Raw genomic sequence first — 15,799 nt, 5'->3', positions numbered from 1 at the left:
GCCCAGGGAGGTGGTGGAGTCACCATCCCTGGATGTGTTTAAGGGTCGTTTAGATGAGATGTTGGGGGATATGGTGTAGGGGAGAACTTTGTAGAGTAGGGCTGATGGTTGGACTCAATGATCCAGAGGGTCTTTTCCAACCTGAATGATTCTATGAGTCTATGATCATTTGCAGCCTATGATTCTTGCTATACTGTTGTCTTAGGCCAGAATGGTTTAGGACTACAAGCAATGAAATATCACATACATCTGCCAAAGATACAAACTTTTGTTTCTTTTAGGAAGTAAGAGAGTTGCCTAATGACTTGAGGGTCACTTGCAACAGTAAAACTATGGCATATGATAATAAAAATAAGATTTTTATTTTTTCTGATTCATTGAAAAAAATACTTATAGAACACAGAAAATCAATAAATACCATTAACAGCTCTCTGTCTAGTTCATCAGCCTCTGAAAGTATCTTTCCTAGGCTGCATTCTCCTGCAAATTGTATAACACCTTTCAATATCCAAATACAGGGGACCAGTCAAGTACACTCCATCCTCATTTTAAAACATTAACTATAGGGGAAAGGAATGGAGAATTCAGCCTCTTTAATCTCCAGAAGAGTAGCTGAAGAAGGAAGAGGATTTTGCTGCTGACCTGCACAGAACAAACCAGTCTGCAGACAGATGTAACATTACCTCACTGGTACAAAAAATACCTCTGCTCAGCTGGAGTGTTTTAAAGCTACCTCCAATTTACACTTTGTCATTGACCTTAACAGAAAGAAAATTAAACTTCAGAAGTATAATGATCATCAATAATAATTTCTGTCTGTTCCATCCTCCCCCATATACTCTTACTTTTCAAGTGTATTTTGAATATGTATAGTTTTACCATGGAAGGAAAAATGTGGATTTGGTATGGTTATCTAATGGGGAATTATCACTTTTGGTATTATAAACCAGCTGAGACATCACAAGGCTATACGCAGTTTACTGCTCTTGTTATTTACGCAGCCCTAGATAATTGTCAGATAAACTAAACTGTAATTGCAGCTCTCTCTAGAGTACAGTTAAGATAAAATGTCTGGATGGTAAAAATCAACAAAACCCTATAATCAGAGAAAAGTGTTTTACAGAGTAACTGAGCCACCACATGAAAACATGAAGCCCTCATCTAATCCACCCTCATAAATGAAACCTTCCCCAAACTTAATTCTTTTACACAAAGACTCCATGCAGGGGTCTTTGAACTCAGATCTTATTGCAATCTAGGTCCTGCAAACATTCAGTCATATGCTTAACCTTAAACATGTAAACAACTATTTGCAAGCTTTAATCAATGTCTTAGTGCAAGGAAATCACCAGTATTTTTGTATCAGATGATTACTTCGAAGCATGAATCACTGGAAAAGAGGTAGATTTTGGTCTTTACATGGTCCACCTTATTCATGCACAAGATCAACATCTTACAAAATATATTTATCCAGTGGTTATCTTTCCAGGCACCTTTCATCCTTAGAGTTCTCTAAACAGAAATTACTGCTTGCTCTCCCCCTCCCTTTTAAACCTCTTCACCTAAAATCCAACATCGCATCAGCACAAATTCTTACTTTTTATCATAGGAGGTTATAAACTACAACATGTGCACAAAACACTATTCTACTATGGTTTCTGATTTACAACATTTACTCCAATGACAGTAAAAAGCCAAACCAAAACAAATCTTTGACTTTGTAAAAGACATGTTTCAGTTTAACAGAAAATTTTATCAGTCATTCTAAATAGTGATTGATCATTTATCTAAGAAAGAAGAGTGTAAAACAAAGCTGGTATGCAGAAGGTGTTGAAATATTCCTCAGTTTTTCTGTAGTGTTGGATATTAACTTCCTAAGAATTTAAAAAACATGTGGTAAACATAGTGGAAAATAAGGGAAGCCATTCTCTGGCAGATTGGTACTAAAAGGTAACAATTTAAAGCAATACAATTTACTCTTTTTTTTTTAGTATCAAAAGCCCAACATACACATAAAAGATAATCAGAAAGCATCTTCGTGAACTTGCAGATGTGCAGAGGAATAAGATGAACGGGATTATGGAGGGTTTTCTCCCCCAAAGAAACAGTGACAAGTCTATTCTAGAAACACTTGCTAAAGGACAAATACATAAACATCTATGTGAAAGACACCAGCACAAAAAACCCACCTCCTGCAGAACTACATTAAATTAAATTAAAGCTCAGAGCCGTAGTTCCCATCATTTTAGTAGAAGAGAAAACTACAATTTTCTAGGCTTTTCAGTCCAGCTATCAACGCCCTGCTGCCAACAAAGCACTTACAGAAGCCTGGGTCTGTCTCTGTGCAGCTCCTCTCCCTTCCCTTCATCTGCTTTGTTACTCTCAAAGACCTGCTGGCAAAACGGAGAGGACTCGGTGTCCTTACAGAAGACGAGAGAACGGGCAATACGTGACTTCGGTGGTCCTTACCTTCCCCCTACTCAGAGACTGCACATCCAGCTTCACTGTCCAAGTTACTTAGAGACTATTTAAAATTGATGCTCAGAAATCTGAGGATAATGAAAGCCAAAAGAGTTCAGATTTCCTTTAGAAACTGGGGTCCTTGCTCCGCCTGATGCTGTTGACACTAAGGTGAGCATATGATAAGGGGAAGGAGGAGGGATTGTTAGAGAGCATCAAAGGCAGGAGACTGGGAGATGGGGTTTCCTATGCCCAGATGTGACGCCCCTTCCTGCCTCCCCCCTTGGCTGGAGAGGAAATAAAATGGAGCCTAGGAGGGAGGGAGAGAGATAATCCTGCGGCTTCATCTGATTAGAGAAACTGGGCCTGTGCAGAGCCGGCAATGCCGCCAGGGAAGCACAGGGAGGGGAGGCAAAGAGGGGCAGGAAGAGGAGGAGCAGAGGGGGAGGAATAGATGTGATAAGGGAAAAAAGAAAAATTATAAAAGATATACTAAGTAACTGACACCTGGGCCAAGCCAGCCTGGCTGAGTCCATTTTCTGCCCTCATGTAAATGTGAAGTCACCAGTAGGAAACACCCATTGCTTCGGGTAATTCCGAATGATCAAAAGAAACCAAACAAAAAACCCCCAAAACACAGAATGCATCAATTGTATAGGCATGGACTAGGAGCAAGAACATCCCCATAGATTGAAAAGAGTGAGACTGTGCTGAGTAGGAAGAAATGGAAAAAGCAGTATGCTACAGATAGTTATCTAGTTTGTCATGGACAGGACACAATTTAGGACAAATTTTCTACAGCAAGTCATTTTTCGGAACCCGCTTCCACTTACTAAAACAAATCTTAGTTGAACCAAAGTGACTTTGAAAAAGTATGTATCAGCACACGCATCGGGGTGCTCTCAGCTGTGGCCTCGGCTGCCCTCCCACCAGTCCCACGCCCTGGCAGCTACACTCCCCGCCACGCCTGCCCTCCCTCCCATGCCTGGCGCAGGCACTTCTGGGCTCACGGCTGCCCACCTGCACCACTGTGCCACCACTCTGCCATCACGCCCCACGGGGGATCCCCAACTTGCTGGAGGCTGTGGCCAGTCTGGCCCTCACTGCACACAGGTGTGAAGGCAGCACCACGCCCTCGCACTTGGCCTGACATGGGGGCTCACCCAAGAGGCACTGGCAAGGTCCCAGGGTGCTGCTGTTGAGCATGGGCTGTCCCATCCCTGCCTGGCAGGGAAGCCCTGCCTCAAGGACACAGGCATCCATGTCCCTCCAAGCTGCCAGGTGTGACCCACGGTGCACTGGGGAACATCAAGGACAGATGTGGCCAGTAGAGTCTTGCCCCCATCCATGGTGGCCTGTTTCTGTAAAGAATCTCCTCTTTCACTCGCTTTTATCAGCTGCTACACTCTGTCCTTTCCCAAGCACCACTCCTTGTCTCTGCATTGTGAGCCGCTTTTATTTCTTTCTGGCCTATTCCTCTCCATTTAAAACTTCTCTCAAGGCAGGCTGGTTGGATCTCTGATGGGGCAAGGAGAAGGAAATAACGCAAGTCCTCTTTCTTTCTGTTCAGTAAAGCGCTAATACCTTTCCTGTAAAACACTTACAGCTCATTCTCACTTTATTCCTAAATATTCACTCAGTACCCAGACTAGCTCAGCTGGGAGAGGGGGACCAAGACCCCCCTCCCGATGCTTTTAGGAACACAAGATTGCTCCCTGAGTCTTCAAAATGGGCTGCAAAACCCATCATTTTCTATGTGCTTCCAGGCTTTGTGCCTAAGACACACCCCCCCACACACTCACAGAGCAATTACTCCCTCAGGCTACAGGTCAGGAAGCATATCAGGGGTTAACAGCCATGCACGGGTCAGCAGCAGCTTTCCGGCTGCTTTATTTTACTTGCTATGTTTATTACAGCAATGGGGCAGAGTAGGCACTTGAAGTCAGCTGTTTGTGCTGACCTTCTGCATCCTTCCTGAAGGGCCGGAAACAGAAGTTCCCTGGAGCCGTCCCTTCCAGAGCATTCTCAGCATTTCTGGCTGCCCAGGATCAGGCCCAGGCAACTGTCCCCCCAGCGGCATAGGACTGCAGGGAGAGGACAAGTCCACTTTGCTTCCTTTCTTATTCCAGCAAAAGACCTCTGGCTGACATGAGGAGACACACGCCTGACGCTCGTAGCTATTCCAGCATCGTTCCATGGGTGCCAGCGGTCAGCTGTGGAACAACTCAGTGTATGAACCTTCCAGTCAAATGCATCTTCCAAACTTGTCCCAAGTTGCCCAAATGATGTCCCAAGAACATATAAAGGATACAATGTGTGGGTAATACTGCATTTCTCTTTTTCTTTTAACTCTCTACAGGAGGACGTTGCACAGCTCTCTTGTCCTGGATTTGCTATGTCCAGCTAGGTTGACTATTTTCACTAAAAGCATCAAAATGTGCTTACTGAAAGATACTGGTCACCAACCTTTACCTCAACAGGTTAAACATCTGGGCATCCATAACGATGCAACTGGCATGCAACTTTTTCATTTTACACTTAATGAGAGAGGGTGTAAAGATGTTTCAAATTCAGATTTGGAGAATTTATTCTGTATCTTTCTTTAATGTATTTGACAGTTAAAGGAAACTGAGAAGTCAATAGCCTACAGATACATTAGGCTAAATCCAGACAATGTTGATGAGTTTCTTTTGGGATGAAGGGAAACACTGTTTTTCAATGGGATTTTTGCAGAACAGTTCTGCCACTGTTGCTCAGCCTGACTAGCATTCATGTTTCCTGAGAACTTCACCCAGGGTTTAAACATGTGAGATGTGTTTACTTTGATTAAAGTCCTATGCCCAGCCATGGAAAAGAGCTTTCAAACTTACTATTTATTGATTTGGGTGCCTGAAGATCAGAAGAAAGCAAGCCATCAGCCCCATGACTTTGAGTCACCTCATGTGAGGAAAGGCAGTTAGCTCTGCTTGCCTGCTGAAGGAGGGCACCACTGGGCAGATCTGTCAGACCTGCAGCCCAGTTTTTGTCACCCCAGACTCCATCCAGGCAGTCAGGGCTTCCACATTCAAGAGAGAAGAAGCCCAATCCTAGCCCAGAAGCCCTCTGTCCAACTTAAAATTCACTAACCACACTTTGGCCAGCTACCCCTCTTCAGAAGAGGGTATGGGGTGGGAAAACCATCCGGGTCTCTTGGTTCCTTCATATGAGACCTAAAAACTTGTACTGAGGCCCTCCTCTCACCCCTTCCCATTTATAACCCTACAGCCTTTTCTTGCACTGCCTGGGCTGCTGCCATCCGTAGTACCTTTTTCATGCCAGATGGGGTAACTTGGACCTGCCCAGACTGTGGTTGCTGAACTCCTCCACCAGCCTTGAACACCCCGAGCTCTGCTGCTGGCAGAGCTGCTCTCTGAGGAGGCAGGTTCAAGTAAGTGCCCACAGTAGGGGAGTGCCCTGCTGGAAGTGCCTTTCTGAGCTGACTCAAAAAATGCTGCTTGCAATTTGCCCGTATCTCTGTCTGGGGGCTCTATATGCAAACCCTGGAAGGCTGGTATTTGCTGTCTGTTGATTCAAAGCCACTTAAGCCAGTGAAACTGCACCTGCAACCAGGCAGATATTAGCTTAATGCATTTCTGGAATATGTTCTAGTCTACAACAATAATGTAGCCCTCCAGGAACAATACGCTGTCTTGTGGGTAACACTGCTCATTTGCCTGAATGTCATCTGCCACAGTCAATTTGGATCAGGTCTTGCATATCTCCATTGTAAAGTATTTTTGAGTGTTTCTGAAGATTAACAGCACTTTAGTGCAGCCTGAGAGAGCCTTCAAGATAATAACTAATACACCATAGTCAAACTTAACTTTTACTATGCCTATAACCAGTCAGAAGCTCTGCACTCTTCATACTGTTAGCCCCTTATTGAATTTGGCATTCTGTATACAGTGGCAGGTTTTCAGTTTTTGCTTATGCTCAGATACCCAAAATAATTACAGTCAGTCCGGTATAGGAGCTAGCATAGCAGGTATACTCACACATACTGGAGGCAAGTGAAATGCGTTTGAGACTGAAAACATAAAACTGACCATCACCTTCCACTTGACATAAGAAGCACAATTATTTCTGACATAGAATTTTGCAAAGAAAGCAATTCTGTCAGAAAAGCAATATCACAAAAATTTCAAATTAAAATTTTTAGATAAACATGCAACAGCTGTAATTCAAAGATAATTTACAGATAGAATCCATCTGATCACATGTTAATGTTCTACTTAAGAAAGCAATGCCATTTATATATAAATGCTTAACTTATTAAAAGTATCTGCAACATTAGACCATCTTCTCATGAGGAGTTATTTAAGAAAATGAGCTCTTCTTGAATTCTCAGACTTCCCAGTGCTGACTGACTAAGAACTAGAAAGTATTGTTTAGGTATCTATGTCCAAATAGTCCCCAGAATCATGAGCTACCTTTATTGTAATTTCCCCAAAGTGTAAACCAGTCTGTTGTTTCTGCATTCCTTCCCCTTCTCCTACCACCCCTGGCACTCATCGGCCTCCGCCATGCAAACCTAACACTGCAGGGTTAGGTGAGCACTGGCACTAAGGCAGAGTGTGAATACATGCCGGGGTGTGGGGGTATGTGTGTGTGTGTGTGCTTGTGTGTAAAACCACACCAACTTGGACTGACCTCGACTGCTGTAGAACAATCTGCTTGGGCTAGTGTGCATGAATACTTTCACCCTGCATAAGGCAACACGTGGCATTAATAACTTGAAGATCCACTGAGAATTAGGGAAAAAGCAAGAATGAACATGGCAATCTTTTCTAGTGATTAGTCAATATGGGACAGGAGAGTGAGGTCCAGTCTGTATTCTAAGGGTGGTTTATTCATTTAATCCAATGAACATTCTGTGTTACAAAAACTGAGACTGAACCCTTCCCCTAGAGATCCTTATTGCCTGAGTTGCACTACAAGGCATATGATAGCTTAACAAAAAGCCACTGTTAAAAAGCAGTAACAGACTTACTCATTAAGGACTCCGCTATTATATATTGAAGATAGATAGATCAATAGAAAAAAGCCATTTTTATATAGCTAATTAAGGATGTGCCAGGTTGAGGGGCACTGTATATCTATTTTTAGAAAAGAACAGCTGTCAGTCACATTTAGAGTGTTTCTGTCTAGCGAGCAGCATGATGACTTCTGCTTCTTCTGCCTGAGAGAAGATAACTGCTGGTTAGACAGCCCAGTCGTAGCATGGTCTATGAATAAGCCTCTATTCTGCAATTTTATTTTTCTGTGGACAGGAAGATGATTTGTGTGGGTTTATCTCATCTGTTGGTTTCATAAAGGCATTATGAAATCTACCAGGTCATCTAAATTCATCTTGCTTGGGAATAATGCTGTAACACTACTGACATGACTTTTTTCAAGGAGCAACATAGATGTAGTACTCTTTTTTTGCAGGATTAATCTTTTTGAAAGCTGTCAGGATTTTTAGTACTCTAAAAACTAGTGGTTTTGAGCCATGTCATCTCCTTTCTTTTTCAGATTTAAGAGCAGCTTTCTCAACAAAGCAGACCTGTTCTTTTGCCTTTATTTTACCTTGGCAGTTTGCAAGACAGCCTGCTGATATAAGCAATCCTATATATTCCAAAGATTTAGCAAATCTCTACACACCACTATTTTTTTGTTTGGTTATCAAATGAATAGAACAACAGCTGATTATGAAGAATGCAAATAAGACCCCTCTCTTAAGCATGTTTTGTCATAAACCAAAGATTTTGTGACACGAAACCTTAAATCAAGGGACTATCACATGGGTACCCTGCTCTCACTTCTCCTTTTTCCAGATCTCACTTCCTCCCAGGCACAACCACCAGAACATCTCTCCTGTTCTCTACAGTTGCTTAATATCTAGTAGCAAAAAGCAATAAATCATTGTACAAAAAATAACCTTTCAAACCAGTTTTGGGGTAGCTTTAAGCTGCCTTTCAAGCAATAAGGTCTTTGGCCTTTTTGAGAATTTAATCACATGTTTGGCTTTACTCTGCATTTCATTGCTAGTCTTCCATCTGTTCCATTACTCTCAACTGGAAAGGAGGCAAGCCAGCACCACATAAGCCAGCAGAGCTCCCAGGACCTGCTCCCAGAAAAAAAGAAAAAGTACAAAACATGACACTTTGAGAAGTCACCAATAATTCTGTCCTACGTGACCTGTCCACCAAGACACTCTTGCAAATCTGGATCTGAACTCTTTTCAAAACCACATTCATGTATATATTAAACCTCTATAGTTTACTTTTGCCAATGGTTGATTCAAAAAAATTATTTTGTCTTTGGACAACAAATAGAAACAAAAGTATCGGAGTCTTTTCTAGATCTTAGCTGGTGCCCAGGGCTGAGTGCTATGAACGAAGCCTGCTGTAGAGACAGTTAGCTCTATTTAATGGGAGACAAGCACCTAAATAAAGACTTGAACTTTGATGCCTCAATTCCCAGATGTAAAATGAGGAAATGGTATCAGCCAGAAGCTGGGGAAAGCACCAAGGAAAAAACTGTACAAGAGGAAAGTACTGCAGACTGGGAGCATAATTTCTGACCCTGATGCACTTTGAAAAAGCAGAGCTCTGCAGCTCCAAGAAAGGCTTTGTTTTCCCATATGACCTGGAATATTCCCAAACAATTTAGAACACAGTCATCATAATGCAGTTGTCTGTTGGCCACATGGTTTATGGTTTGACTAGTCCTAATCCAGCCTCTAGTTCTAATCCAGCCTCCCTTTCCCTGGACAATATGCTTGGGCAGCATACCCATCCTCATTTTTGCCCCATGCAGCAGGAGCCTTCCTATACTGATCTCCCTGACTTCTCTCAGATGAGCTGAGAGGCTCGTCCAGGATATGCTAGGGAAAGAGTATGATGGAAGGAAGAGATGGAGGACAGAGGCTTCAGGAAAGCTGGGGGAATTTGAAGAGGATTTGGATCTAGTCCCTGTGGCTGCCTATATCAGACCACCCTCGTAAGAGACACAACCCTTGATTAAATGAAACAGAGGCAAAATTGTTGTGCAACCAATATACCAGGGTGACATTCTGAATTAGACACAAGCTGAGAGCAACAGCACTGTATATTAAATAAGGCTTGTACAAATAACACCTATAAAGTAGTACACACAGATTTCAGAGCAGCCCCACAGCAAGGGAATAATGCTATTTCAAGTGTATCTAGTGCCAGAGGCAGTCCAGCGAGATGGACTGTAAGCTCCAGGCTAGCTCTGCCTGCAATAATCTGCAGGGTTGACTCTGTGACAGATTGAAATGCAGTAACAGTGTTTATGCAACTAAATCTTGTTCTAATCTATTAGTTTATGTAACCTTTGCTCATGGACATACTGACTTGTAGGTCTCAGGAATCTAAAGAAAATCTCCTTTTTTAACTCTCTCCCATCCTTCAACCCCTGGTTGCCAAATAAACAAATAGACTGTCAGAAATCTCGTTCATTATCTTTGAGGAAAAATTACATTGGTAGGGGAAAAAAAAAGGTATCAACTGAAGTCCTAAAAAACAGTGTGCTTTTTGATATATACAACCAAAGTCATATAATAAGCTGGCTAATGGTAGGCAGGTGTCCTTCAGGTTAGCAGTTCCAACCAAAGAATGTACAATTTGAGCCCCAGGCTGGGAAAGGGCCAGAAATCGTTTCCTTAGCTCCTAGGGAAAAAATACTGCTTTCTAGCTTTGAGACATTACCTTTCTGAGTAAAGTAAGGCAACAATATCTGCAGGAATGACACTGATTCTTCCTAGCTTGAGAGAATTACTTTCATCCTTCTCATATTTCTTTCATTTCCTAGAACATTTTCACATATATTTTAAGTGAGGAGCTAACAACAGGAACAGTGTGCAGCATTCTTGCTGCAGCAGTCATAATTCTAGTGATTACTACATGAAGCGTGCTACAGGATGCCCACATCAGCTTATTTGGGCCCTTCCCAGCTAGGATCTAACCTAGATTTATGAAACGATTTGAGTTAAGATGAACCCTTTTTGGTTTTTGGGGGGTTGAGGGTTTTTTTTTGCCTTTTTTTTTTTTTTTTTTTCCCTGCCAATTGAATACTTCACATAGCTGCTGCAATGTTGTCCATGTAACAATTGTAATCTACACTATACCCAATTTAATTTCTAATGCTTTGTATTGAGGATTCATGCACAGGCCAAAGCCAATTGATATTGTTTGGAATTAAATGTACTTGGAGTCAAATCCCATTGCATTAGGTGTATTTAGGAGAAGTAATTATGTATTTTTGATGCATACTAGACACTATCAGTACTAGACAAATATTCTGTAAATGGATCAGGTACTCATTATTTGTTGCAAAAGCAGTACAAAAACAGGCACCATGCCTTTTTCTACTAAATTCCTTTACATATTAAGATGGTCTCTAGTGGATTCTGTGACCATACTGAACCATTTATTCTGGCAGAGCCAGAAGCTGAGTCCCGATAACGCCAGCCCCGTTTCAGCTCTGCCCTGTGCGGCAGCTTGCACAGGGAGGGCAGCAAAGAGAGCCCAAGGATGGCGCCTGCCCTGCCGCCTCCCGGCCACTTTGCAAAAGGGATCACTTAGGCAGATGAAATAAGGGCTTAATTATAAGAAAAGTTTATTCTTTTTTCCCTACACTCAAGATTTTAAAAATTTTTTCTTACATCCTTGACCCTCAAGATCTCACTACAGTCTTGCCCACGCTTTTGGGCAGCTTTTATTTTTAAACACAAAAATGTATGGGATGACATCTGTAAATCTGTGTTACTACACATGGAGCCGTTTTAGGTGCATGTGCCTGCACCTGTTAAAACAAACAGATCTTCAGCTTTCAGTATCTCATTCCAGTTGTATACGCTCCCAAAAACAAACATCAAATTTTGCTCTCAGTTAAAAGTTTGCATCCCATAAGGCTGTATCAATTAGGGCTATACTACACATGGTAGAATTGCTATGCCATATATATGATTTTGTGTTTTCCTGAGCTTCACCCAAACCTTAAGATGCATTCTTGCCTGCAGGTTCATCTGCCTGCTCAGCAATCCCTCCCCATTTGTCTTAGAGTACTCACACCTTATTTACATTAGATCTGGCCTAAATCCATTATCTGTTCCAGAGGGAGTGAGAGTTAGGAAATATTGCCTGAAATAAAATATTTTTTGCATTAGAACAACATTTGTTGTTGCTACATCGCTACAGCTGTGTAAACAGTTCATTTTGCACGTGTACATAAGTAATCTTGCAAGGCCTTGTCAAAGTTACAAAGTTTAGATTACTACTACCAAGGCTAGGTGGTGTACCAAACCAGATCAACAAGCCAGATATTGCCCCAAAGAGCTTTAAAGCCATGCAAGCCAGAGCTTTGCAAGTAATTTTCTCTGCAAAAATCTCTACAGGCCTTGTGCACCTCATCTGTGAACTCGGAGCTTATTAATAAAAGTAATTTTAAGGGAACATTTTGTACTCTTTTTTTTTAAAACAGCAACAGCTGCTAACTTAATGCAATTTACATTAGCAAAAAAACCCCACACCCCTGAGAACATGTTCCAGTAAAAGCAGAGTTGGTGTTTCTGAAATTCCTATTGTAAAACATAAGAAGGAAAAGTCAATTGAAAGGAATTAAAGTTCACATTTTCTGCATCCTGTTTCAGACAGAAAAAAAAAAGGTCACATGTAAGAGAACTTTTTTGTTTGCTCTATTGATTCACACCAAAGCCAAGTTTGGACAGGAGGTGGTGCTATAGATTGCTTAAATTTTGTTATTAGGCAACACCAACAGTTAAAGCATACTAGAAGGAAAAGGCAAAGGTAGAAAAAAAGAGAAACATTCTGACTTCTGTAGAAGTGCTGATATGCAGACTTTACCTATGCATACTTTCATATCAGTAGGTATACTATAACACTGCTGAAAAGATTTGTAAGAAGGCCCTAAAGAGAAAGCAAGTGCATTGTGTGTTCATGTCTGTTGGGGACTTCAAATGCCTAGCAAAAGATGAATATCAAAGCATGGAAAAAATCTGTCTTCCACAGCATGCTCTGTGCAAGCTGTAGCAGTTTTTCATGTGCCCAAGGCACCACTGACCAGTTCTGTGTCAGAAGGAAATTGATGGGACAGATACACTCCGGTGGAAGCTTTGCGCAGGTCCAGAAAGCATTGCGCCTGCCTCTCTGAAGAATAGCAAGGTTAGCTGCAGTGTCAGGGGTTTTACTGGGCTAAGATGAAAACCCAAAGCAGGAAGCCAAACCCTGTAAACCAGGTTAATGCTCTTTGCCTCACTGCCCCTTTTCTTCTTTTGCTGTGTTTCTCCCTAGGCCCTTCTAGAGGCACCAAACATAGCAGCTTTTGAAGATTTTTTCCTGTTGTCTGAGTTGGCCCAGTCTCTATCCCCTATTTCAGACCTGTAATTTTACTGGGAGATATGTTCTGGGCTGTAGCCTGAGACACTCTGAGTCAGAGTGCTTAAAGGCACTCACTGTCAATAGCAAAGCTGAGGGAAAACAATTCTGGCAGATTCGTTCCCATCTTTTCTCTTGAAAGGAAAATAAAAAATGAATCTCAGAATGTCTGCAATGGATATTTTATGACAGAGTAGATCTTTCATGTTTTCTTTTCTGAAACAGTCACAGAATCACAGAATCATCGAGGTTGGAAAAGACCTTGAAGATCATCTAGTCCAACCATTAACCTAACACTGACAGTTCCCAACTACACCAGATCCCTCAGCGCTATGTCAACCCGACTCTTAAACACCTCCACAGGGATGGGGACTCCACCACCTCCCTGGGCAGCCCATTCCAACGCCTAACAACCCATTCTGGAAAGAAATGCTTCCTAATATCCAGCCTAAACCTTCCCTGGTGCAACTTGAGGCCATCACCTCTTGTCCTATCGCTCATTACTTGGTTAAAGAGACTCGTCCCCATCTCTCTGCAACCTCCTTTCAGGCAATTGTAGAGGGCGATGAGGTCTCCCCTCAGCCTCCTCTTCTCCAGACTAAACAACCCCAGTTCCCTCAGCCGCTCCTCGTGCGACATGTGCTCCAGACCCTTCACCACCTTCGTTGCCCTTCTCTGGACACGCTCGAGTAATTCAATGTCCTTTTTGTAGTGAGGGGCCCAAAACTGAACACAGTCATCGAGGTGCGGCCTCACCAGTGCCGAGTACAGGGGTAAGATCCCTTCCCTGTCCCTGCTGGCCACGCTAGTGCTGATACAAGCCAGGATGCCATTGGCCTTCTTGGCCACCTGGGCACACTGCTGGCTCATGTTCAGCCGGCTGTCAATCAACACCCCCAGGTCCCTCTCTGACTGGCAGCTCTCCAGCCACTCCTCCCCAAGCCTGTAGCGCTGCTGGGGGTTGTTGTGGCCCAAGTGCAGCACCCGGCATTTGGCCTTATTGAATTATCAATTATCCATAGCCTGCTAAAGCTAAGAACTAGATGTTAGTCCAATGCCAACAGTAGATTGTGGGATAAATTCTTATCTCAGTCACACAAGTGTGCATCTGGAGGAACTCCAGTTATTAAACAATCTATAAAATAAGGAAAACAGTAACTATTATTTGAAAAAGCTTTTGTGATGGTTAATTACCAGTAATTAATGCCTGGTGCAGAAATCAGGAGCCTGGGAATTAAAGGCACTATAGAAATTATTTCTGCCATTCATAATTATACTTCTTGATGTAATATATTTGTTGTAGTTAGGGTGCCCATCAATGCTCCCTGCAGACCCTAATCTATTATGTCCCTGATTGATTTGCCAACCTCAATAAAATTAGTCACATTTTAATTGGAAAAAATGTCTACCTCTTTCTAGAGGCCATTCTAGCTGAAGGTACCACCAATGTGAAAGTCAAAACTCACAGATAAAAGGAAACTGATGTTAAGGCAAAAGAACTCGAATAGATTTCACTTAAAATGCCTGAATTTAAAGATCATTCTAGGGCTGCCAAATGGGACTAAAATTTTTTTAAAAAAAAAAAAGATAATTAAAAAAAAAATACTTTCATTGAAAAGGATCTGTTGTAACTTTAAGATTATTAATAAATTACAGTAGGGATTAGACTTTAGAGGGAAACTGTCAACTGAATTATGCTAGAATTACTTAGAGGGATCTATGGATGCTTGTGATTCTACAGCTATATCTTCTTTAAGTATTTTTCTATCCTCTGTCATGGGGTGTTCCTACAGACAGCATTAAGTAATTACATGCAGTCAGCTTGACTGTAAACAGAAGTTCACAAAGATATCCAATTTAAAAAATACATACATTTCAGATTCGTCCACTCTAGCGGAAATTATAAGAATATCATGTGATAAATTACTCAAACATATTAGTTAAGTTGGTGTCTCACAAGCAACATGACAACACTGTTTTTAAATTAACACATTCTATTTTTCAGAGGGTTTAAGAGCAGAATTATAGCAGATTTTCAGGCTTACCTTTTCTACATATCTCTTCCAGTGACCACATCTGCCTTTTCAGCATCAGTTTCAGCTTTACCAAAGGAAGAAGAAAGCTTCCACCTAAGCAGTCATAAAAACGGTATCATCATTTCAGCGTTCAAGACAAGACTAACTAACTACCACCAAAGCAAGGAAATTGCCTGTAAGCAAAGTGGTGTCAGACATACACAGTAAAAACTACAGTATTTGGTATCTCCCCAGATGATGAGCTATGCCATTTCATGAGAATGTATATCTTCAAAAACATGACAGGAATGTGCCACCAGAGTTGGAAAAACAGAGCACGAAGGAAAACATACTGAAGAAATATGTATTACCATTTGGGGGCCTGACTTCTTTCTTTTGTTGCTAATACTACAAAAATCATTAAATAGTGGGGAGAATGCAGCATCACGTACCCTGTATTCTAAACTAGGATGTCTTAGTGATTATCCTGATATATAGTAAATATAATTTTGTAGTTACAAATGGAATTTTTATGTGGGCTTTTAAAGGCCAAGGTTCTACTGTAAGGAGCAAGACCTGGATATGTACACTGAAAATGTGTAAGTTATGTTACAAAAAAATGCACCAGAAACTTAGAATTTATAGTACAATATCTAGGTCCGCAAAGCATTAAACTCTCAGCTTGCTCTCAGCTGTTCCAGAGATAAACTTTCTCTGAATGAAGAAAATTATTTTTCAAATCCAGCAGGTGAGAAACACAACTGAATAAATATTCACAGCATCAACTGGGAAGCAGAGAGTGTGAATCAATCCTGGTCAAGGCTGGAACATGCAGAATACGTATTTGTTAAGGTCATACTATATACTTGAAATTAACAGACT

At 41.6% G+C, this 15,799-nt stretch overlaps 1 protein-coding gene across 4 annotated transcripts in view; it reads right to left on the bottom strand.

The window, feature by feature from the left end:
- GPRIN2 (G protein regulated inducer of neurite outgrowth 2) overlaps nt 1–11,650 on the bottom strand; it is a 28,991-nt gene extending 17,341 nt beyond the window's left edge. For 2 of the 4 annotated variants that reach the window (XM_074873983.1, XM_074873989.1), the window contains exon 1: nt 2,470–2,642. The gene's annotated coding sequence lies outside the window, so the exon portion shown is untranslated. Of the gene's footprint in view, nt 1–2,322; nt 2,368–2,469; nt 2,643–11,579 lie in introns of those variants that run through there. The other 2 variants (XM_074873984.1, XM_074873985.1) reach the window with 2 other exon arrangements.
- Between the last annotated feature and the right edge of the window lie 4,149 nt (nt 11,651–15,799).

The sequence above is a fragment of the Strix uralensis genome, chromosome 7 (assembly GCF_047716275.1).
Source record: "Strix uralensis isolate ZFMK-TIS-50842 chromosome 7, bStrUra1, whole genome shotgun sequence".
NCBI classification, from domain to species: Eukaryota; Metazoa; Chordata; class Aves; order Strigiformes; family Strigidae; genus Strix; species Strix uralensis.
The sequence above is the reverse complement of the archived record's forward strand: the minus strand, read 5'-3'. Positions and strand labels throughout refer to the sequence as shown.